Genomic DNA, 23186 nt, shown 5'->3' with positions numbered 1-23186 from the left:
TTACCACTTTATTACTGTTACTGTTGTTGTGTGTGTGTAACGTCACTCTAAGTCACAACTAAATATATAAACATGCCCCTAAGGTAGTTGTAAATCTTAATATATCAAAGAATTGTAGGGTTATGCCCCAAGTAGTCTTTGTGCAACCAATTTTAGTAGTTGATGTAGTTACAAAGTAAACCTTAAGCCTCTAGTGCAGACGTGGGCATTGTGAAGCCTGTGGGCCACATCCGACCCGTTGGCTCTCCCTGTCCGGCCTGCGTGAGGTGACTTAGAAATTAGAAATCAATACAACCACGGTGCTTTTATTTTGAAGGGAATTTACATATGTGCATGCATGTATACGCACCTGCACAGAAATGCGTTCCACAAGAACACAGTTATCTTGTTCCCTTGTCAAAAACACTTATGGCTTTTAGAATAAAATGAATAAATTGATGGTTTACTGCATAACATACATGCTCTATATTGTTTTTGTAGTTTGAATTTAAGATAAATGGAATAGTGAGATCATGATTTGGGTTCTTACTATTTTTTACAGCTTTATTTGACTTACTCACACAAATGAATATTGAGCAGAGTTAAGTTCAGAGTATTGGTCCGGCCCCTTCGCAGTATCTTATGTGGCCCTTTGGGAAAATTAATTGCCCACGTCTGCACTAGTGTCAACATAACTCCCTAACTAAGGGTAGAACTTACATATAGCTGGTGCAACCCAGTGCTGGAGTGTCAAATATGTAATGGCCAATGTCACTGGTGACTAATTTATTTAAGATTTGGGTGATTACCCAATATGCAAATAAACATTTTTGAAGCTTGTTTACAGAATGTCATGATTTTTTTTTTTTTTTGGATAGTCATGGTTGAACAGTGTTTGTCGATGCAGACTAAAGTGCCATTGTTACTTGGTTGTATAGAATAATGTAGAACCTTTGACGAATAATCAGTGTTGCAAAACACTCTGTTCACCTTCATTAATTTCCTTATATCAGTTTATTTATTGATTTATAGCCATACATAGTTTTCTTTTAAATGGTCTTGAGATATAATTTTAAGTTTTTTGCTGCAATCAAGGTGATTGGAAATTTTGTTTGGAAAAAAAACTAAAAAAATACCCACAAAGAATGTTCTTTACTCTGGATAATGCAAAAACCTTGGATCTTGGTGGATTACCCTGAGTGACTAATTGGCTTTTTTTCCCCAGCCAGTGCATTTTTCTTTTAGATCTCAGACGTAATGAACAGTAGCATTCTTTCATTCCTCTCAGGTCAGGTCTCAAGTACCCTTTAAGGAGAGCAACACTCTATGCACCCAGACATAGTCTGCATGACCTTAACTAATTTGTTGAGCGATAATAATCTCAATATGCAGCTTATTGTGGCTCAGAACTCATCATATAGCACCCAAGTTCCCTTAGGTCGTCTGTCTGCATATTAACAAGGCTCAGATATGGTGTTTTAATTATGCTTCCAATCTTGTGCCCTGTGGACCGAACTAAATATAGAAGCATATAATTAATAGTGTTGTAGATAGATATACACTGACTTTTTACATCATTGTCCTGAGGTAGACCATGCCATAGAAGGGGAATCCTTCTTCAAAGGGTCAATAGGATAAAAACTAGAATGCACATGTTCTGATACAATCTGGACAGTAAAGCATTCAGACAGAAGAACAGGTGGAGTAGAGGGACTGTTCTTCTTAATCAGGACAGCTTGGGTTCATTTTTCTCTGACAGCAAGTCAGGGTGCCCTTGAGCAAGATGCAGAATTTGTTCCAGATCCATGATTATGCAGCAGAATGTGAGCTTTCCAACCTACACTCTTCATTAAGAAATGCTTTCCCCAATATGTACATTAAATATTTTTGTACCAAAATAACTGTTATCACAAGGCCTTGCTATATTGAAAACAAGGTAAAAAAATAATAATTAATAAATACATAGCTGATTAGGAATGTTCCTGTGAAAATGAAGAAGAACAGAACAACTCTTTGAGTATATTTTCTATAATTTCCCAACCACAAAGTGGCTTTTGGGATATGCATTTCAACAACACTGTTCTTATTGTCTTGTTCTCACCACTCCGCTTCATCTGCTTACTTCATTGTATGCCAAGCAGAGTTGCTGTACAATGGTCCATTGTTAGTTGTATTGTAGGTTGCTTCTTTGAAAAGCCACTTGAGGTCAGTACAGCCCACAATACCATTCTCTCAATGTGTTACAATCTGTCTGTTACAGCGCCTTATGAATGACAGGGCTACAGATTAATTTGGTCTGAATGGGCAGGTTTGGACTTGGAAGTGAATGAGAACATGAAAAAAAAGAAAGAAAAAAAAGCCAATTTCATAACAACAATCATTTTGAAAGTCACAATGTTTTTCATTCTGAAATGAAGACTCCTGTGGGGACGTGGGCCATTTCAAAATAAAATTCAAGTTAAAAATACATTCCAATTATGGTAAAATCATAGTGAAGTTGACACTGTGTGTGTGTGTGTGTGTGTGTGTGTGTGTGTGTGTGTGTGTGTGTGTGTGTGTGTGTGTGTGTGTGTGTGTGTGTGTGTGTGTGTGTGTGTGTGTGTGTGTGTGTGTGTGTGTGTGTGTGTGTGTGTGTGTGTGCCACCTGCAATTTACAGTATCGGCTATAATATGATAAATAAGGTAATATGAACAATAAAGTTGACAACGTTTATTTATATTTTATTCTGGTTAACAAAATAAAATATATAACAATCAATTCAAAGCAATTTTTATTTGTATGTGTATTATATGTAATATGTTTGACTTATAAACAAAATAGAGCATTCAATTACATTCAGTGTATACAGTTTTGTGATACATATCAGAATATACATGCAAAATGCATCTTAAGCTGCCTATTAGATGTGTACTAGCAAATACTGGCCTAAATCTATGGTAATATGTTTGTTTTTTTAAACTAAATGTAAAAAACAAAATAAAATAATTGATAGATTTGGCAATAAATTATACATCCACATGTACTGTTAAATTGGTACATTCAGTATCTACATATCCATTTTGCAATACAAATTAAGGTAAGGTACAGGTTATATACCTCTGATATCAGTGGTCACATGATGCACATGTTTTGACAGCATCACAAGATAAGATAAGACTTTATTTATACTGCAGGTGGGAAATGTAGTCATCACAGCAGCTTAAGATACAGGTTACAAAGATATAAAGATCAGAATAAAAAGTAAGACAGTACACGCACTCGCGGGCACACACACACACACACACACACATATATATGGACATTTTATTGCACAATACTGCATTGTGAACTCGTTTTTATATTATTTTTTGTCTATTGTCTATGTACAAAAATATTTTCTGCTGCTACACTTCTATGCAATATAAATATTCTATTTTTTATTTTTTATTTTTTTACAGTTTTTTATTTTTTTATTTCTACTTTATTTATCTTAAATTCCAAAGTAGAATCACTGCCAGGAAACTGCATCGGAATTTCGTTCAATGTGCAAAGTTGTATGCATAACTGAATGAAAATGATGTCTGATTCTAAATTTAAAAATAATAATAATAAAAAAAATACATCAGTAGATATGCACAGTATAGAATAAGAAACAGTGAAGTGACAAGTCATTACGTTCTTTGGTTCTTTGTGGGGCTAACAATGCAGCTATATTTGAGAATATTTGACATTTTATTTTGGAGTAGTTCTACCTCGGTGCGCTCAAAAACAAACAGCGCGCCTCCCGCTCCGTGGCCCCGCCCCTGTGCGCTTGGTTTGCGCCATTACGTCGCTATGCTGATCGCTGCTGTGCTGCAGGCAGGCAGGCAAAGCAGCTGCAGAGAGCAGGGAGGGCTGACAACAACGGAGAGGCTCATGTTAGGAAAGTCAGAAACGCAACATTTGCCGATTTTGTGATTTGATGTCCAAAGATTTTCACTTGTAACCTTTTCGCTGGTCACATTTTCTTTGTTTTTACGCATGCGTGGGAATATATTTTTTATTCTCTCGACCTGAAATGACTGCTAGTCGCCGCGTCTAGCCAATGGTTACTGCGGGGGCTCCTGTCTTGTGGATTATCCGTCGACACCGAGCCAGTCGCATGGTGGAGCCCGGAGGAAGCCCCGCTCTGCTGGATGGATGTGTGTGACTCCAAGTGCTGATGAAGACGGTGATGATGATGATGCTCGGCTTTCATCGGCAGCGGGTGAACTGATCTTGGATGTTCGGGCTATATCGCCCCTACACAAAACATTTCCTCATACGGCAACAATTATATTCCTTAAAAACTGGACGCCCCTGGAGCAGTTTATGACGGTAAGAAAGGCTCATTCACAGGCCAGCTGACGTTAGCTAGCTAGCTTAGCGCTGTCACTTTATCCAAGTTGCTTCGCGCACAGCCAAAACGGCTAACATTGCGAAATAACATTGGGAAAACGCTCACCCAAATGGCCTCTTTTCTTATTACACTCATGTCTATTTGAGGCTGACCTCACAGAAGGAAACAAAGAGCTGTAATATACATTTTATCCCATAACCCCAGTAGCCTATGGTTGTGTAGCTTGCTTGTTAGCTAGCTGCCCCTCAGCCCATTCAATATCTTGCAGCTTACTTCACGTAGCTGCGAAACAGTCGCTAATCCAATGTGCGCAGTATTGGTATTTTTATTTTTATTTAACCTTTATTTCACCAAGAAGTCCCTTGAGATTGCAATCTCTTTTTCGAGGGAGACCTGGCCAAGATTGGTTGCCAGTTACAGATTAAAATGACAGTGACAAAACATATAGTAAAAACAGCAGAAAAGAAAAATAGGCAATACACACATTGTACATACAGAAAGGTACTGAATCCAGATCAGATAAAACAATGCATGTAAAGGTTTCTTGAATTATTAAAACTTTGTTCGGCCTTCCTCAAGTCGGCATTTATAATTGAGTGAAACAGGCCGTTAATAGCTCATTCATTATATAGTGTACAATCAGCCCTTTAATGAGCAGTCCAGTTGGCGTTCAATGGAGCCAGTGCGGCTTCAAACATGACATTCCTTTATCATATGTAATAGCCATTAATGGGTGATTATTGACTGATTCCCTTGTTCGTGTTTCAGTGCAAGTGTTGTTTGACTGATCCAATGTTTGCTTTTAACATATAGCATCAGCGGTGAATGGCAGATACAATGAATGTATGGTTTTGTCGTTCATTGTTGGCTGGCTGGTGAAGCACCGTTTGTTACAACTGCTCTCATGTACGTGTCACATTGTAGAAATGTCACACGAGAGGGCCTATGGATAAGCTGCTTATTGCGACCCTGCTTTCAGTTGCCCATGCATTCATAATTGTGCATGTTTTTTTGTAAATGATCTAAAAGCAACCTTGTCTGCTGAGCGAAAAGCTGTTAACTATGTGGTGTTAAGTAATAGATGTGATGGTTTGCTGTGATGAGGCGTCCTCCTTTTTTTTCGATGACGTAATCCTCCACCATCCGTGCCACATCTTTTGGGTCGCAGTCGGTTCCTCTGCTGCCTGCTGCTTGCCAGTCTGCTGCCGCTGCTGAGATCATATGGACCCTGCTCTGTCCTGTTTGTCCAGTCTCTATCTCTCCCTCCTTGGATCCTTCTTGGCTTTTTTCTCTCTCCTCTATCTTAACTGCAAAATGACTTAAGAGTCTCAATTGGTTCTGAATGGGATCTCAGTTGGGGGCAGCAGAGGAAGGAATTGTGAATGAAGTAAAGAAGCTGGGTTTAGTTTTCCAAGTGTTGTAAGTAAGTACAGAAGTAAATTTTATTTATAAAGCGCTTTTCACAGGAAAAGAAAACCACAAAGTGCTTTACAAGGGTATAAAACAACATACAGGCAAACACAGAAAAACACAATACATCAAACATTCAATTCATCAAAACATAGTTAAAGCCTGGACGTCTAGTTGACCAGGACATACAGTCAACTAAACGCCTGTCTAAACAGATATGTCTTAAGTTGACATTTAAAAGAATCCACAGATACTGCAGACTGTAAGGGTGCAGGCAGAGCGTTCCAGAGTTTGGGAGCTTTGGATTCAAAGGCTCGATCGCCCCAAGTCTTAAGGCGTGTACCTGGGACAGACGGTAAATTTAAGGTGTTTGATCGGAGGGAGTGAGCAGAGGGATATGGGTGAAGCAGTTGCCCAAAATAAACAGCCCCAAATATGTGGTTGGGGGTCCCCAGGGATCTGTGATGGGGCCACCAGACACATCCACACACCCAACCTACAAAGCATACTGTTTATGTACTGTGCAATCAATACAGATTTGTAAGATTAGACAGCGGGAATTGTTTTGATAATGTTTTTTGTTGTGTTTCAAATTATGGATAGGAGGATATCTGACCGTTCAAAGTGGGACTTGGACCCCCCTAAAAGAGATCTAAACATACCCTTTACCTATAATCGTCGATAATAAAATACAAATTTATTATGATGTGGACATCCATAAAGTGGACAATACCATTTCTTAACCCTGGTGTTAGTTGAACTTCTCATCTGCCATCTTTATTAAAGTCTAAGCCCACATGTGTCTCGCAAGCCAATGCAGACACTGTAGGTTAATGTAATACACTTTACTTTCTGGTGTAATAGAGTTGATTCATCATCTTCTACAGACTGCAGACATTACAATAAACAAGCAAGATACTGTACGGATTAAAATACCTCAGTTCACTGAAGCGCATGCCTGCACTGGACTGGGTTTCCTTTATGCCCCGGAGAAAAAGTTGACCCTCCCTGATTTGTGTTATGTAAGTGTATAATTTGCACTCTGCTCTACAGTATCCATATCTGAGGGAATCCATATAAACAAAAACCTTAGCAGATGGAGATCCCAAAAAATGTGTGTCTTTGACCTAATGTTGGTATTGACCTGGATTTGTTTGGGAATCCTTGTCGGAGGCTGATGGTTGCTGAAGCTGAACTACTTATCTTGGGAATTAGACCTGCCATGTTGCACATTTTTTATTTGGGACACCATTCTAGGCTGTTGATTTCCACCATATTATATATTAAAGCTGTGGTAGTAAGGATTATTTTTATTCAACAGTGGATTTTTAGCTGAGCTATAGAATAAGGATAGGAGAGCATCCAGGTTTCATTAAAGGTGCTCTCACACCCCATTTCTTGATGGCTGAAACATAACTACTTTTTTGATGATATATTGTCCCAGAAATAGTTGTGATGATTGATATTATTGTCATTTTAAGACCATTTCATGCCCCACATGTAAATATAATAGAAGTTCATCCCCTCAAGTGCAATGAACTTTCAGTTATTAAGAATATTTAGACATTGTAATTTAAATGTCAGAAAAATATTAATATATCCTAAATAATCTCATTTGGCTTGGATGCCAAATTTTCTCACACCATAGCTGCAGAGTGAGGCTGTGAAACCAAGTCCATTTGGACTTTTCTTTCAAGCGTTTTGTTTGACAGTAACTGTCAGGAACGCTGTGGAACAGTGGATCTTATTTTCACTTAGAATAGTAGGGATATCTCTGCTGTTTTTCTGGTATTAATGTTACTGAGATTCTTATGTAAATAAACTTGCATGTAAACACAATGGGAAAATATTCTACAATATATGTACATGACCTTGATCATTGATCGATAAGTTAATAACAGTATTATTGTGACAGGCCTAGATTGGAGGCTGTGCTGTGGCACTAATGGCACTTAAACACGACTAAATACGGCTGAGCAAAGTTTATTTTCATGGATTTTGCTCTGTGGAGTCGAACCATCTTTATTTATATGCATATTATAAATTCATAAATGGTGTGCTGAGGGGAATCCTGGATTGAACTGTGAATTTCTTTGCTTTTGATCTCCCCAAACCTGAAGAAGCCTTGAGTTTTTAGGAGTGGATGGACTCAGCTGGTGAGGATTAAATAGCCTGTGGCAATGGCCCTGGTCTACTCGAGCAGCGCACCTGAACCTGCCACCCCCGTGGCGTACAGCAGAAGTGTGTCTGGGAAACATAGAGTGAGAAGCGATAGTTAAAAGTCAGGGGAAGTAGTGAGGAGAGGATAAGTATACTGGAAGACAGAGGGGGGCACAGGTGTGGTGGCAGGGGTAATTGGGATAATCTGCACCTGCTAGCAAAGGGCTAGGGGATCCCATGGGAGCAAAAGGGTAAGGTAGCTTCATCACTTCCCCAAGTGACTTGTGACTCAAATTTAAATGTGGACATGGTGTGGAGGCAGACTGTCATTTACACCCATCTTTATGCCCAACAAAAGTAACTTTTAGCTGATGTTAACCAACACATAGACATTGAAGTCACCTAATCATTTCTGCCAAAGGCCTGACTTTAGTTTAAACCATTCTCAGTCTCAGGGCATAGCCTGAAGCCTGTACTATACAGCAGTTTGAGAAACTGTTGGTCAACATTCCCTGTTGCTTGAGGGCCAATTAGATTACCTTTGGAGTTTTGCAAGGAATTTGATGTTGTACTTTTGTTTCTACTGGAACTGGAGAAGCTACTCGGTGAGGAATATTGTTAAATAATTCAGTTTTATACTGGCATTATATCTTACTTTGGTTGATTGGTGCCTGCATTCGGCTGATTCATTAGTGTTAATGTGTTAAGCTAGGCGGTGCTGCTAATTCACATCCACTTTGAGACCTCTCATCATGCTGCTCATACAGATGTGTGTCCAAAGGTTTGGCTGGTGCCTGTAGAGAAGATGCATAAAGATGGCAGCGTCCTGGTTAAACATCATAAACCACTCCACGCCGTAAAGCGGTCAAAGGTCAACCATTGTTCTTGTCGGTTTGAAAGGCTGAGATGTGTATACACTTTGGGATGGGCTCAGGACATTGGAGAATGTGTAGGACATTTTGTGCAGTGTTTATTAGGGAAATACCATTTCCTTATGCATCAGATGTTTTGGATTTGAACGCTGTGTTTCAGTTTAGTTTAATAATTGTGTCAGTGCAAGTGGATGTCTTCTTTGTGCTCCCTGAGCTTCAATCTAGTCTTTGCTCCTTTCTCGCTTGCTTCTCACCTCTCTGCTTTGAGTTTTTTTACTCTCCCCCTTTCTCTCTATCTTTTTCTGACACCTTATGTCTGGTGAGTCTCAACGCTGGAAAGACACACCCTACCTTTCAGCGTGGTGCTCAGTAGTGCTGACAGCTCAGTATTGGTGCTAACTGACAGTGTTGGTAAGACGGCTGGCTGGGTGCTGCAGGCAAGATACATTATCAGGCTTCAAAGATGCTAGTATTTTTGTATCTGACATTAGTAGGCCTGGATCCAGTGCCAGAAGCCCTGTGAAATAAAGCTGTTGGTGATTATTCACTTTAACCTGCGTCACCATTATGTCGCTTTTTATTCTAACCAAGTTGCTTTTTTTTCACCTCCATACACAAATTAATGAAATGGTTGTCAAGACTCAAACTTGTGCATGTTTTAAATTGAGTGGTACTTACCATTTAAGATCCCATAAGATCCCCATCTTTATTTGAGTGAGCCCAGGCTTGCAGTGACCTATTCTGCTGACTGTTGGTGACAGCCCTGTCAAAGAGCAGCCTGTTCATGTTTAACCAAGAGGACCAGCTGCCTGCCCATTCTATTATAACCCTTTGGAAAGCTCACAGTCCTATTTGCAGTTGGGAAGCGCAGTAAGCAGAGCCATTGATAGACAGAGTTCAGCCATTTCAGTTAACAGTGGCTGCACACCGACCCGACTGTTGCCAAGTTACTGGTGAATTTGTGCCAGCTTATTCCTCAAATGTTGTGCATCTTGCATCAGTAATTACATGAAGGGAAATTACTGCCAATAAGCCATTCTGAAATTGGAGGCAAAATAGTAGCCATACATTTCCTAATTTGCCTAATTTGGCATGGCTAGGCGCAAATCCAATTTTGCCTGACATAGCAGAGGCTGGTAGCACCCCTCAGATCGCCATCATTGTCTTGAGCTACAGTTCTTTCAGTCTGACTGGCAGTCCTTAAGTGAACCAGCCAAACAGCCATCCATTCACATAAATATCCAGCCAGATAGCTCTCAGAAAGGCAGCTAGTTAGTGGTCTGTTGCTGGGGCGGATATGGCACAACTCTTTAGCGAAAATCATCTCCCAAGCCCCAAACACAGCTGTGTTTATTCGGTGCAAGATACCACAGCTACAGAATGCCAGGACAAAGGTGCCTTGAAAGATCCAGACTCCCAAAATGAATAGCAAATTAAAAGTGACATGTATGTTTTGATTGGTAGAAAGGAATAATAGTATCACAGCCACGCGTCAGTCAGGCTTTTCAGCATTGTAGTCTCAATATCATTCAGGAAATAGAGGAAAAGACTTGCATGTTTGCATAAGTTTGTAAATTTTAAGCCCAGACTAAAAATAATTATTTTCTGCCTGTGAACACTGGGACAAAAATAACAGTAGTCTTGTTGATTGGGTGAAGAAGGTTCAGTTGTTGCATTATTTAGGAATAAACCACATTTACTCATCGTTGGACAGTGGTAGTATTGTCACAATGATTTTTTCATTATTATATCTCGTTCTAAGGAATCTTGCGAGTGTAATTTCTGTGAAAAATCATTAAATCACCTACTCGTACCTTCTCCATGGAACATGAGTGTGTAGTGGTTGTAGCTCTCCGTCTGTTCCAATTGAGGATTTCATTTTGGACGTATTTTTATCAGATCAGGGTCACCTCTTCCATCCCCTCCCTCCTCTCTCACTCTCTTCCTCTCTCTCTGCCCAGCGTTGACGTATCTGGATCATGCATAACTAATCAGATGAAACTGCACATTATGGTAATGGTGTTCTCAGTTAGTGGGCAGTCATAATGGTTTGATTAGCTGAAACAGCATGTTATCCAGCCAGAGAGAGGAGCTAGAGACAGACCCCCTACTTTCATACCCTCTCTCTCTCACACACCCGCTGAATAAACGCTTTGAAACCAAGGTATAACATTCAGATATTCAGGATTCAGACAACAACACAAATAATTATGACTACATGTGCACACAACATATGATTCTTATCTGTAAATAATGTTAAGTGTAGCAGAAATCAGGTCTTGTGATTCCCATGTTGCTCTAATGGCCCTAACAAATCTCGATTGAACATGCATTCTTTTGTCACTGACTTATAGAGCATATCACATTCAGATGTATTCTATGGACTCTTGAAGTAGTTTTTAATCTACTCATACCCCAGTACGGAGTATTTTTGTCTGTTTGATTTTGACCACAGGGTCGAATTTTTTCTCAGACCCACATCTGCAAAATGACTCAAAACGTTGTGATTTATTAGGAAGGATTGACTTTTTACTCCACTAGCCCACAAGCCTTTAGGCCATGGCAACATAAATAGTGGCTCTAGATATCTGTTGCAATTCATCATCCGTATCTGCCCTATTATGAGTCACTTGTGTGTTCTAACCCAGTTTCTGAAAAATGCAGAGCTAGATTATGCCAACAGAGCCGGGAGATAAAGCTATCTAGATTATAGATTATTTAGGGGCTGCTGTGAGACTTAGCTAGCCTTGCAGAGGTTGGATTAAGACAGCCCAACATAAAGACATTAAAGGATTAACGTGATCATTGATGAGCACTGGATATGACATGGATAGATGCAGAGATAGATAAATGGAAGAGTGGGAGGTAAGGGTGGCTGGACAGGTGGGCGAACAGCGGGGGACACAGGGCAACTGATTGGCATCAGTGGAATACGTGAAGCAGTCGTAGATGTTTGGTTTTACTGGTCAAAAATACTTAACACAAGTTTAAAATAATCAGGCAGTTTTAATTTACAGGATATCATTTTGAAACTTCATGTATGTTCTTGTAGTACATTCAAAATTTCTATTATCTTATCTAAGTCTTAGCTGTCAGCTAATGCTGATGTGTTTGTCAGCAACGAAAGCCATGTTTCCACTGCATGCTTCAACTCAACTCAACTGAGCTCGCAGATGCGTTTCTCTCTTTCGTTTTTTCCACTGCAGAGTGTACCCCCTCAGTGTAGGTGGGATTCTCTGCTGATCCCCATAGCGACGCCACTTGAAAACGCCATGACAGCATCTTCATTTGCTGAATCCTTTCCTCAGCAATCAAACAGATGGGAAAAAACACTGGTCACTAACAGTGGCCTGGCTACTTTAAAAATGGCGTGTTTGTGCAGGATACCAAGTGTCGAATTAGTGTTTTAACTCCAACTTCTAGTATCTTGTCAGCTCGCTTGGAACCAAAAAAGCACCAAATAGCAGGCAGTCTACACAGCTACTGCTGTTGGAAAGCTAAAAAAGAGTCAGCGAGTCATGTTATGTACAGTCATGCAGTGGAAAATATGAAATGAAAATGCAACTGTTAAGTGTACTATGTAACAGGGATAACACTAAGAACCCAATGGGAAAATTTTGCAATTTCTTTGCAAAATGGTAACTTCTCTATTGTCAGTGTTGCATGACCATTCCCCTTTGATTTAAGTGTGTTGGAAAGCTGCTCAGAGATGATTTGTTATCATATTTGACTTTTCATGGAAGTCATCTCTGGCTACAGGTGAATGGGTGTTTTATCCCCTTGTTACAATCTGAAAATGTGGCACAAGTGTAGGGAATTAGTGCATCAATCTTGCACCAAGCATCTAAAACCAGGGCTAGATTTTGAGGTGCAAACTGCTCTCGGAACTAAGATTGGAATTAAAGTCATATTTTTATAGAACAACCACAGATGATGTGGTCTCATCTGAAAGAGAGGACTCCTCTCCTCAGCTGCCCCACCCCCACCTTTACCATCCTCAGGTATGCGAGTACAGCTGGCTCTTTACTCAAGAGTTATGCTCCAGTGCGTGTTTTGGCTTGTCCTTTCCTTCACCCATCCTTTCCACTATTCCCCCAGAATGCATACACACAGCAATGAATTCCCTTCTATGCACATTTACACATTTCCTGTTGGTGTATTGCGACTTGATTGGCAAAGAGTTGTAGACCGACTGCCATGCGCCCTTTATAACCTGCAGCTTGTGCAACCTGAGCTTAGTATGTGTGTATGTGTGTCAGCTTCAGATCCTCAGGTCTGCCTTTGAAACAGCTGCTTAAAGAGCCTTGAATACCGCAGGAGGTCAAAGGACACAGTTGCTTAAGAACAGTGGGTCGGAGCCAAAAATGGATTGCACTCCTCATTCTGCTCTGTCCCCCGAATGGGAATTAATCACTGGATGTGACAAGTTGGGGGTTAAGAAAAGTTGTTTTTCCAGAGTTCAATTATATTAACATACTTACAATGTGAAGCTGAAAGTGGTGACATTGGGGGTTATAGCACCTGTGCCTCAAATAATTAATCCCTCCAGAAATGGAGAATGAACAGCACTAGTGAGAGACTCTTAAATCGGTTACAGTGGTTCTAAATCTTTAGTTTCCTGCCCTCTTTTTTTAGACGTGCAGCATGTTTTTGTGTGACACTTGACAGAGTTATTTCTGGAACATCAACAGTTTACACGGTAAAACCTTGTTTTATCCGCTGCTTGTTTTGCTTGGAGATGTGTAGAGGAAGTGCAAAAGGAATTCATATCCAACACAAATACGAACATAAAGAGCAGTGTTAAAACACAGGACATTACTGCAGCTGTTTTTATTTCATACCGCTTCCAATTTCTCCACTGTGGGGCTTGTTTTCGATCCGTGTGTCCCTTCTCTCCTGTTCTTTGTATCCCTGCTAGTCTCGAATGCTCTACATGACAAGCTGGTTCAAGAGAAAGGTGTTTGTAGTTTCTGTCTCTATAATTTTCTCTGTTTTAGTCAACAGACATCTGCTGAATGTAGCCGGGGGCTGCGAGTGTCACCGCTGCATGTGAGATGATGCAGGAGGATAAGGGTCGTCAACATGCGTAGAGATATCTGGTTACAAAGGCTGATCGGCATGCTTTTTTGGTGGGTGTGTCCACCCATGTCAGCTTGGATCACTCTGAACAACACACACACACACACACACGCATACATATCACATGTACTTCCCTGTGCACTTTCGTTGACATCTGGGCCTAACCTTTGTCAACTTTAACTCGCAGCCTGAGGACAGGGATGATCCTTTCCCCAGGCTAACCTTTTTATGAGCACCCTTTTAGTTGCATTTCGCAACCATGTACAGAGACATTGCAACAAAAACTTGCATATTGCAAGGGTGCACTTCCCTCTATTTATTTTAAAATTTTGTTGGGGAAGGAGATATTTGAATTCATATGTTGAATATACCTGTAGCCACCAGGAAATGAACACTAGAACTGTCTCCTTAATGGAGGTTGGACTGTCAGAAGTAAAGACCGACAACCACAGTAAGAATATATTGCAGCTGGCCTTGCAGCGATAACTGGAGCATAAAAAGTCAGCAAACCATAGCAAGCTAAGATTAGTGGTCTCACGCTGCTGTTTAGCTGCTTAACATGATAGTAGCTAATTAGTGTTGTGAATTAAAAAGGGACCCATTTAAGCTGTAAAACTGTATTACTATATTTAAAGCTGAACGTAAAATGATTTAGATAAAAAATGCTGTTGGCCTACTCACTAATATGTTGGTAACCGGTAAGGCAAAAGGACAGTCACCGAAACTTTTTTCATTTAAAAATTTACAATTTGACATTATTTTCTACCAATATTATTACCCTATCTGCAGAAAAATGGCTTGGGCAGATAATAAATAAACGGCAACCAAAAAGCTTAAAGACGGCAAAATTCTGAAAAGAAGTCTACTAGTGACAAACTAAAATTGATTAATTGATACATTGATTTTTACGTACATTCAGCTTGGGTTTTGCAGCTTTTTATTGTTAAGGAAAACCCCGTAACACATAAATGTCCAGCAGACATAAAACATTCAACTTTCTGCAGATTTATTTTTTATAAGGTTGTGTTACATGCGCCTATTTACTGATTTTGTTCAGTTGATTTCCACTACATTGACACAGAACTTGTATGTTTTAAAAATTAAGTCAAGTAACCACTAACAGTTTCTTTGCATTTTAAGTGTTAAAGCATTGATCAGTGACACAACAAGCTGCTGAATCCCAATATATTGGATCGTCTATCAATGTGTCAGCCTTTCATTCTATTGATCTGTTTTCTTTCTCTGTCTGTCGGCTAGTTATGCACTATATCAGCTTGGGGTTTTTCTGTGGGCATTGGTCGAGATGTTTCTACGCGTCTGACAGCCGAGGGTTTGCAGCAATTCTCAGTTGGAAAAACAAATTGCAGTCTATGTGATTTTGCACTGTCAGGTCCTGTGTGTGTGCATGAGCTTATATACAGTATCTGTGTGTGCAGAAAGAGCGCGCAAAATGGACAACCATACCCTGAGAGAATCTGTGTGTGTGTGTCAGAGATGAGAACGAGAGGACGGAGAGAACATGAGAACAAGATTTTGTGTGTGTGTGTGTGTGTCGGAGAGGGAGAGAGAGAGAAAGAGAGAGGGAGAAACAGGCAGGCTTGCTGCTATTTTCTGGGGCAGGCTATCAGGCAGTGAGGCAGCAGGGAGGGATAATAACAGAAGCTGTTACATTCTTGTGGTTTCTCTGATTTCAGCATGAGGCAAGGGGCTGGCTCTGGCTGACTCACGGCTGCTCTCTCTCCCGCTCTCCGCCTCTACACCAGCATGGAAGCTACTAACAAGAGGACAATACATGACATTTCTTGGACACTTTAATGTATGACACATTAATTACAGGACCGTGAATCTGTGCATATTTTAGCACCTCTTGCTCAAGCATTAACCTAGCAACTGATTAACACTGACTAAGCTACTACTGAGAGCTGTGGCAATAATTTTACTTTATAGTTTGGGAAGGGTTGTTCCTCACACGGTTTCAGAGCCAATTTCAGCCGCTCGCGTTGAGGAGTGAAATTATCAAAACACTGAATCCACGGAGAAATGCAAACAGCCAGTATTCAGAAACTCCTGAAAAACTCCTGCCTTTAAACAAGTTGTCAGAACTTCCATGAGGTGGCTGTAACTCCCTTCATGCACCAGGCAGACGCAGGCCGGTTTCTTGTACCGATTTAATTGAAGCTTCATTGATCCACCTCAAATCCACCATGAAAACTGCACAGAAATGATTAGGAAAATAAAGGTTAAATCAAGTTAACCTAAAATAACATTTTACAAAGTAAATTACAGATAAATGAACCAAAATACATCATTGGCTGCGAGTTACATAAAGGAAGTTATATTTAATCTTCCTTCATATTCTTTTTCACATTTACTTCTGTTACTTGAGCTTAAAAATGGATATTGGCGTCAAATAGGACTTCTGTCCTTGTCCCAGTTTACATGCAACTAGGAAAATCGAATATTTGAAGGGAACGTGTCCTCCTCCTCAACACTGGGTGGCGATATGCGTCGCTTCAGCGGGTTAATATGGCCCCCTTTCCAGTTGACCTCAGTTCAACACTTTGTGCTGTTGCTACTGACCGGCGACAGGCTAATGCGACCGGCTAATGTGCGACCGGCTTTCTTGGATGTTTTTGTTCCGGGGGATGGAGTGTGTGTTTTCATACATGCCGGTGAAAATCCTATTCCAATCGCATTATCTGGGTGTCCTAATCGGAGTTGGAGAACTCCGACATCAGTCGGACTAACACGTTTACATGCACTTCAGTTGTCCAGTTATAGTCGGATGAACGCAATAATTCTTTTTTTTCGATTGTCATGTAAACGTACACAATGTCATGACAAACAACTCAACCTGCGCCATTGTTCATGCATCCCGGTAACCTTGCTTTGACTACCGAACACTCAAGAGCAGCCAAACGAAACTTAGGTGAGATAGTGCACCATCACCGTACGCCAAAAAAAAAAAGATTTATAGAAACAAATGCAACAAAAAATAATTTTCGGTGATCCAGTTGTTAAAGTAAACAAAATCTGTTGCAATAAATAGGCAACAGTTACAGTTGTGATTTCACAACTATACAATTTATAGGTGGACAGTGCCGCTACAGCGCCTTCACAGGCATTCCCTGGCTGCAATGATGGGATGAGAAAAGACCAGTGACCAATCATAGCAGACTGGGTGTTTTTGCAAGGGGGGACCTTAAAGAGACAGGCACTTAAACTGAGCATTTCAGACAGAGGGTGAATACAGGTATATTCAGACAATATGACAAAAATATTGTTTTTTGTTTTGTTCTAGTAGAACCCAAAATACAAGTATGAAGCTGAAAATGAGCAAAATATGTCCCCTTTAAATATTTCTGTATATACTCAGTTGTGTTTCAATACAAGGCTGACAGGTTGATAAACTGTCATCACCATATTCACATAACAACAGCTCCCTTTCATTGATCAACTCCAACAACAACAATGATAAAATTCTAGCAAAAATAGCTGTGTATGCTAGTTGGAAGTGATTGTGAGGCTATCATGCCAATGTTCAAAAGAAGCATGGCAACAAACAAACATTTAGAGAGGTTTTACAGAAAGAGCTTCGATTATGATGAGAGCAGGTGTTCGTCTAGTACCAAAGTCCAGATAATCATGGTCCTTAAAGCATCTGGACGACGTTAGTGTGAACAGCCTAAAAGATGCCCATAGTTTACATAAGAATCAATTGCTATGGGACATGCATGTACTGCATGAATAAACGTTACAGCATCAAAAACTATTTGAAGCCACACAAAGTCAGTTAGCATTTGGTTTCCTCTGCTTTGCTCTCAATGCCATTTTTGTAACATGTCTATTCTCTACAGCATCACTAAAATACTACTATATAACAGCATTACAGTGAAGTTGAATCTATTTCATTGGTTCATTTAAGCCCTCACTTAGTTTTGGGGTTGCACTAATCTTCTTTTGTAAAATCAGATTAATGCAGAACAGGCTAAACGAAGCACAGTTAGACCCATGTTAATGAAACCCGGTTTGAGGCTGTTGTATATCAGGTCAGTGCTGCAGAGGAAATGCCATCTGCTTGCTAAGGTTACCACAGATACATAACCGATACTGGCCTACATATGTAACCTTATAAAGCTACAACGAACATGTAGTCAGTGTACATCAGCCAGGTAATTTTAACTTTGCACATGCTACAGAATACATGGGATCAACCCAATAACAATTCATTGTCTGATTCCTTTTGATGGTTTATGGAACTGATTTGATATACTAAGTTGAAGTCGAGTTGAGTCGATTGTGCACTGATTTTTCACCAATCTGTAAAGGTATCCAGAGAGCTACTTAATCAAGTTAAAACTTCATCATTATACATTAAACAAACAATATATTACACTGTCAGTCAATTTTATAAATGATAAGAAAATAAAGAATTAAAATGAATAAAATAAATAGCTAAATAAAATAATTACTGTTCACTGTCAGTCAATTGCTGACTATTTAAAAAATAAAAAATAAAACGAATCACACCAAGCAACATTTTCTACATTATATATTATGTAAAAAAATATTTAATAACGTCACATATCTGACAGTATATAAACCAAGACTGCTAGGCCAATATCTGCCAAAAATATCTGTCAACTGATATATCTATTGGGCTCCAGTGTTAATCACAAGTTTGATCACATTTCAACATTATATTGAATCTTTGGACAACCATATGATATTTGCTGATAGATACCTTTTTAATTTTATTCAATTCAGGAGCCTGTGATAGATATAAGACAATATTTCTTGTAATTAAAAAACTTATTATGAAGTGGGTGTTTTTTAAATCCCGTATTTTAAAATGATCAGGCAGGTTGCTGTCATAGTTTGTTAAGCTACAGCATGCTATTGGCACCGTATTCTTTATCAAAGTTCTCTTAGAAAAAGGCAGCCACTTCTGTGCCAGGACACACTTTGACAGTGCACTGTGCTCAGTGATGCAAGCAGAAATAAACTTGAAAAGCCTGATGCTGGGCGATTTTTATCAGCTGTTTTTGAGCTCAACACTTTTGCATGTAGCAAACTGGGTTCGAGAGAGATTAATCCACACACATAAGTCTGCCTTCACCTCAACCTCAGTACATGCAAAAAAAAAAGTGACTAATTGCTGTCTCAGTGTTTTTTTCACCAGGAGTTCAGCTAGCCTTATTTTCTACAGCGTGGAAACATTGTACAGGCTGTGAGGTGATTGTCAGGTGGGCCCACGCTTTCCTGTTTTGGCCCTGTTTACCAACCACAATGTGTTCCACCCACCTCCATCTCTTCATCTTCACCTCTTCATACAACCAGTGGTACAGAGACATCCCCCAACACCTCACCCACACACATGCATCTTGTTACATGAGCCATATAATACATTCAATCAAACTGTTCAATCATCGCCTCTTCTTTTTGATATGCCTTTGTTGCAGTCAGGCCTGCGGCTGTTTAGCTTCGTGGGTATATGATCATCCACGCTAAAATATTAAGTGTATTGATTATATATTTAGATAGTTTATATGTCTTCTCTCTTGAGTATTCATAGCACCGCATAGCCACACCGCTACATCTCAATTTTCCCCCCACCTGCAGAAACTTCTAGGCTTGAACAGCAGCAGGTCAAAACCACGCTGCTTTCTGATAAATGTGACATAAAAAGCAACATGGTACACCAACCACACATTAAATTGTGTGGTTTTTTTTTTTAAAAACAAGTCTCCAGCAGGCTATTATATCTTTCTAAAGGATTACTGTTGATGTCATTTGACCTAAAAAATGGCAATCATCACAAAGTAACATAGAGGGAGACAGGGCTGAGGCGTAAACCACCAGTTTCCTGAATTATGCATCAAGCCGAAATCGGCAAAATAGAGCAGACTCTATAGGCCTACAGTATGTCCCATCTCACACACACACACACACACACACACACACACACACACACACTGGCCACAGCAGGTACAACTCTGTAAAACCAGCTGAAGGCAAATACGGTTTTTCTCAGAAGTGAACATTTGTGCTAAAGGCACTTACACAATTATTTTTCCGATGTGTTAAAGCAAGTGTCTGTGTGCGCATGTGTGTGTCTGTGTGAATGAGACTGTGTGTTTAAGCATGCTGTATTGTCTTTATACAAATGTTATGTTTGTACTTTTGTTCATATATAACCAAACGTAGAAACGATTAGTCCTTACAGCGGCGTTATAAAGATATTGTGGCTTTACCGCTCAGCTTTCCGTTGACACTTGTGTGAAGGATAGGATTAGGCAGTTGTGTAATAATGCAAATTTGTGTGTGCATATGTTGCATTAACATAACCCACTGTACATTTCTAGCCAGAGGTAGGAACATTTCTAGATGCATCCAGAGAATTAAAGTGGTCCCTTTACTTTCCTGCTGGTTTGCTTATTTCTCTTAGTTTCAGTCACTCTATATTGAATATAGTTGAATTATTCCTTCCGCTTGTTAAATGTCTATATGAAAAGGCCTTTATTTGGATGTATTATATTTTTTTCTGCAGAGACCTTGAGAATTCATTGTTGAATGTGAAATATTAATCAGGTAACTCAGGCAGTCTCTTTTCAGTGCCTGAGCTGCTGACCTTTTGGAAACGGTACAGCATTGATAATAATAGGGACACAGTTCTAGTAAAACTCTGAGTTGCAGAGTTTCCAGGAAAATGACTATTGTATTGCCTCTAAAGGATTAGGCTGATGATAAAAGCCTTTTCCTGGTACTCTTTCCTCAACTCATCGCTACCTATACCTCATTTTAAATGTCAACCTCGGTCTATTTCTACTTCTCAATAATACAATATCCAAGGCTTCTTAGAAAAAAGACCAGTGTAGTGTGAGGTGAGGCGGGTTATGAAGGAGATGGGGTGAAATTTGATGAGTGTTTGAGTATCACGGCCTGAACGCGGCTACAGTTTCTAAGAATAGGAATACAGGGTTATCCTGAGGGTGCAGGGGATTAAGTAAGTCATGTAGTCATCATGACTGTCACATGATGTTCTCTCTGTCTTTTTCCAATAGATGGACAGATTTGTGTAAGATTCTGGGACTCTGAACACATTGTAGATAAAGTGATACAATTTTGTACATCATTTTTCTTTATTTTTATTCATTAATTTCCTTTTTAAAATTGTGTCTGCTAAATCTCTGTAATGGATGTGCTGCTCCAGACAGCTCTCCCCTCAAAAACGTCAATAAAGAGTTTGTACAGGCAGTAAAATACGACTTACATTTAGGTTTAAGACTGTCCTAAAACTTGCAAACTTGGTGGACTGTCACTCAGGAGTAAATATCTTTTTACATAACTTAGGTAACAACATAACTTGGGTAACAACGTAACTCAAGCTGTTTACGTAACTTGCGTAACTTCACTTGCTCAAGGTTTGTGAACCACAATTTTTTTAACGTAACTTTTGTGGCTCACGTCACCCTCGTTACTACTTGACTTCCGGCATTTATGTACATTTATTTACTGTTTAAACTGTCTTTAAACCCTAACCCTCTAACCCTAAACCTGACGCCTTACCAGGAACTTTTTGTCCTAAACCTAGGTCAGTGGTTTTGTAGCATAAACTCAGACTGCAGCCCTTTTTACAACTGTGAACCGTATGTGTGCTATTTTTATTTTTTTGACAAACGCTCATATGTGACGTCATTGGTGTAATTTGACCAAACGCCTTAGCAGGAAGTTTTCTGTAGTGGTTTTGTATCCTAAATCAAACAAAACTACAGGCTTTTTTTCTTTCTTACAGCATCCAACCATACATTTATGTAGTAGTCATGTCGTCCTTATAACTACATTACTTCTGGCCTCAATATAATTTAAATGGGAAGGTTGTATAAACATTCATGAAGAGGAAATGGACACCAAAACTGTAAACACGTTTATTTTTACTTTAACATGAGGGGTATGTGGGGATTGACTCGCTTTTAGAGCCAGTCTCGAGTCGCCATTTGAGAAACTGCAGTCTGAGGAACTTTGCGTTTTAGTAGTGTTCTGTTGTAAGTTGACTTTATGCAATTACTTCAAATAATCAAATTATCAATCATGAATAAAAAAATAAAAAAATCCCATATTGTGAGGCTCTTTTGAAATTTTCTAGGGGGCGCTAGTTAGTCATTTTGAAACGTCCATTCCTGCAAATACTAGAATACGTTAATTTCATGGGAGATTGGCATATATTCCAAACATGGTGGGTTTTGGAATATGATAAATATGATACCCCCAAAAGGTGATTCATTTGGGAGAAGAAGAATAAACGGACCAATTACAATAGGGTCCTCGCACCTCGGTGCTTGGTCCCTAATTATCAATTTTTTTTCTTTCCCAAATCCGTTAAGGTACAAACGTCCCACAAACCCCCTGGCAGCAGCAGAAGTACTCTTAGGGCACAAGTTCATCTAGTTAGGAATCAGCACTCTACTGCAGTGAATTACACAGTGTATAAGCCCATCTGGGTTTTCTGCCTCTCCCTGCACTTTACATTATATGTTATCTTTGTCATTTTATGTAATTCTAACTGTGCAAATAAAAAAAAAAATATATATATATATATTAACAGTGGAAAAGTTAAATATTCTTTCACTGTCAGACCTGTATGAGTGCCCTGGTGCATTCAGAACAAAGCCAGAGCTGCTTTCACATGATCAGCATCAAAGTGCTTAAAGCTGTGTAATTCCATTCCTAATTTTAATGTTTGGAGTGTTAACGGCCGACTCAGCAACTGCTCCAGAAAATCTCAGCGGCCTGATGCTCGGACTTTAAACTTTGACCTAGTTTGGCAAAGACCACTGAGCGAGTCTCGTCATGTGAAAATATCTGTCTTTAAAGTAGTTTATGCACATGCAGAAATGTATGGAAATTGTGTATTGTTTGTGCTTTCACACACACACACACACACACACACACACTAGATCATGCGGTTAATGTAGATTTTCACATATGCAAACAAGGCGCGATCAGCTCTTGTGCATATGAATATGCATGCATTGTGCTTGTGCATGTGTGTGTATTTTTTACGGATGTGGTGTCGAGGGAGTTTTTACACTCCAATGATGAGAGGCTGATTAACTTGCTGCTTATTGATCCTACACACTGTTAAACACACTCTTTGAGAGCGCTGGTTAAAGAATTTATAGCATCCAGACAGATATTTTATCTGAAGAATTTCACATTTTTCAGGTACAAAGAGAGGATTAAAGCAGAAGCACAATCACAACTCTGCTTCTGAGTGATGAAAGAGGGTAAATATCACAGTCTGATTCTTATTGATTAGTCTTGCATA

General features: G+C 39.5%; 1 protein-coding gene across 3 annotated transcripts in view; it reads left to right on the top strand.

Annotated features, from left to right (window-relative positions):
- Positions 1-3850: 3850 nt before the first annotated feature.
- ptpn4a (protein tyrosine phosphatase non-receptor type 4a) overlaps positions 3851-23186 on the top strand; it is an 89606-nt gene continuing 70270 nt past the window's right edge. For all 3 annotated transcript variants that reach the window (XM_059342456.1, XM_059342455.1, XM_059342454.1), the window contains exon 1: positions 3851-4315. The gene's annotated coding sequence lies outside the window, so the exon portion shown is untranslated. The remainder of the gene's footprint in view (positions 4316-23186) is intronic.

Source organism: Centropristis striata, chromosome 10, assembly GCF_030273125.1.
Source record: "Centropristis striata isolate RG_2023a ecotype Rhode Island chromosome 10, C.striata_1.0, whole genome shotgun sequence".
Lineage (NCBI taxonomy): Eukaryota > Metazoa > Chordata > Actinopteri > Perciformes > Serranidae > Centropristis > Centropristis striata.
Note: the sequence above shows the minus strand (reverse complement) of the source record. Positions and strands in the feature narration are given on the sequence as shown.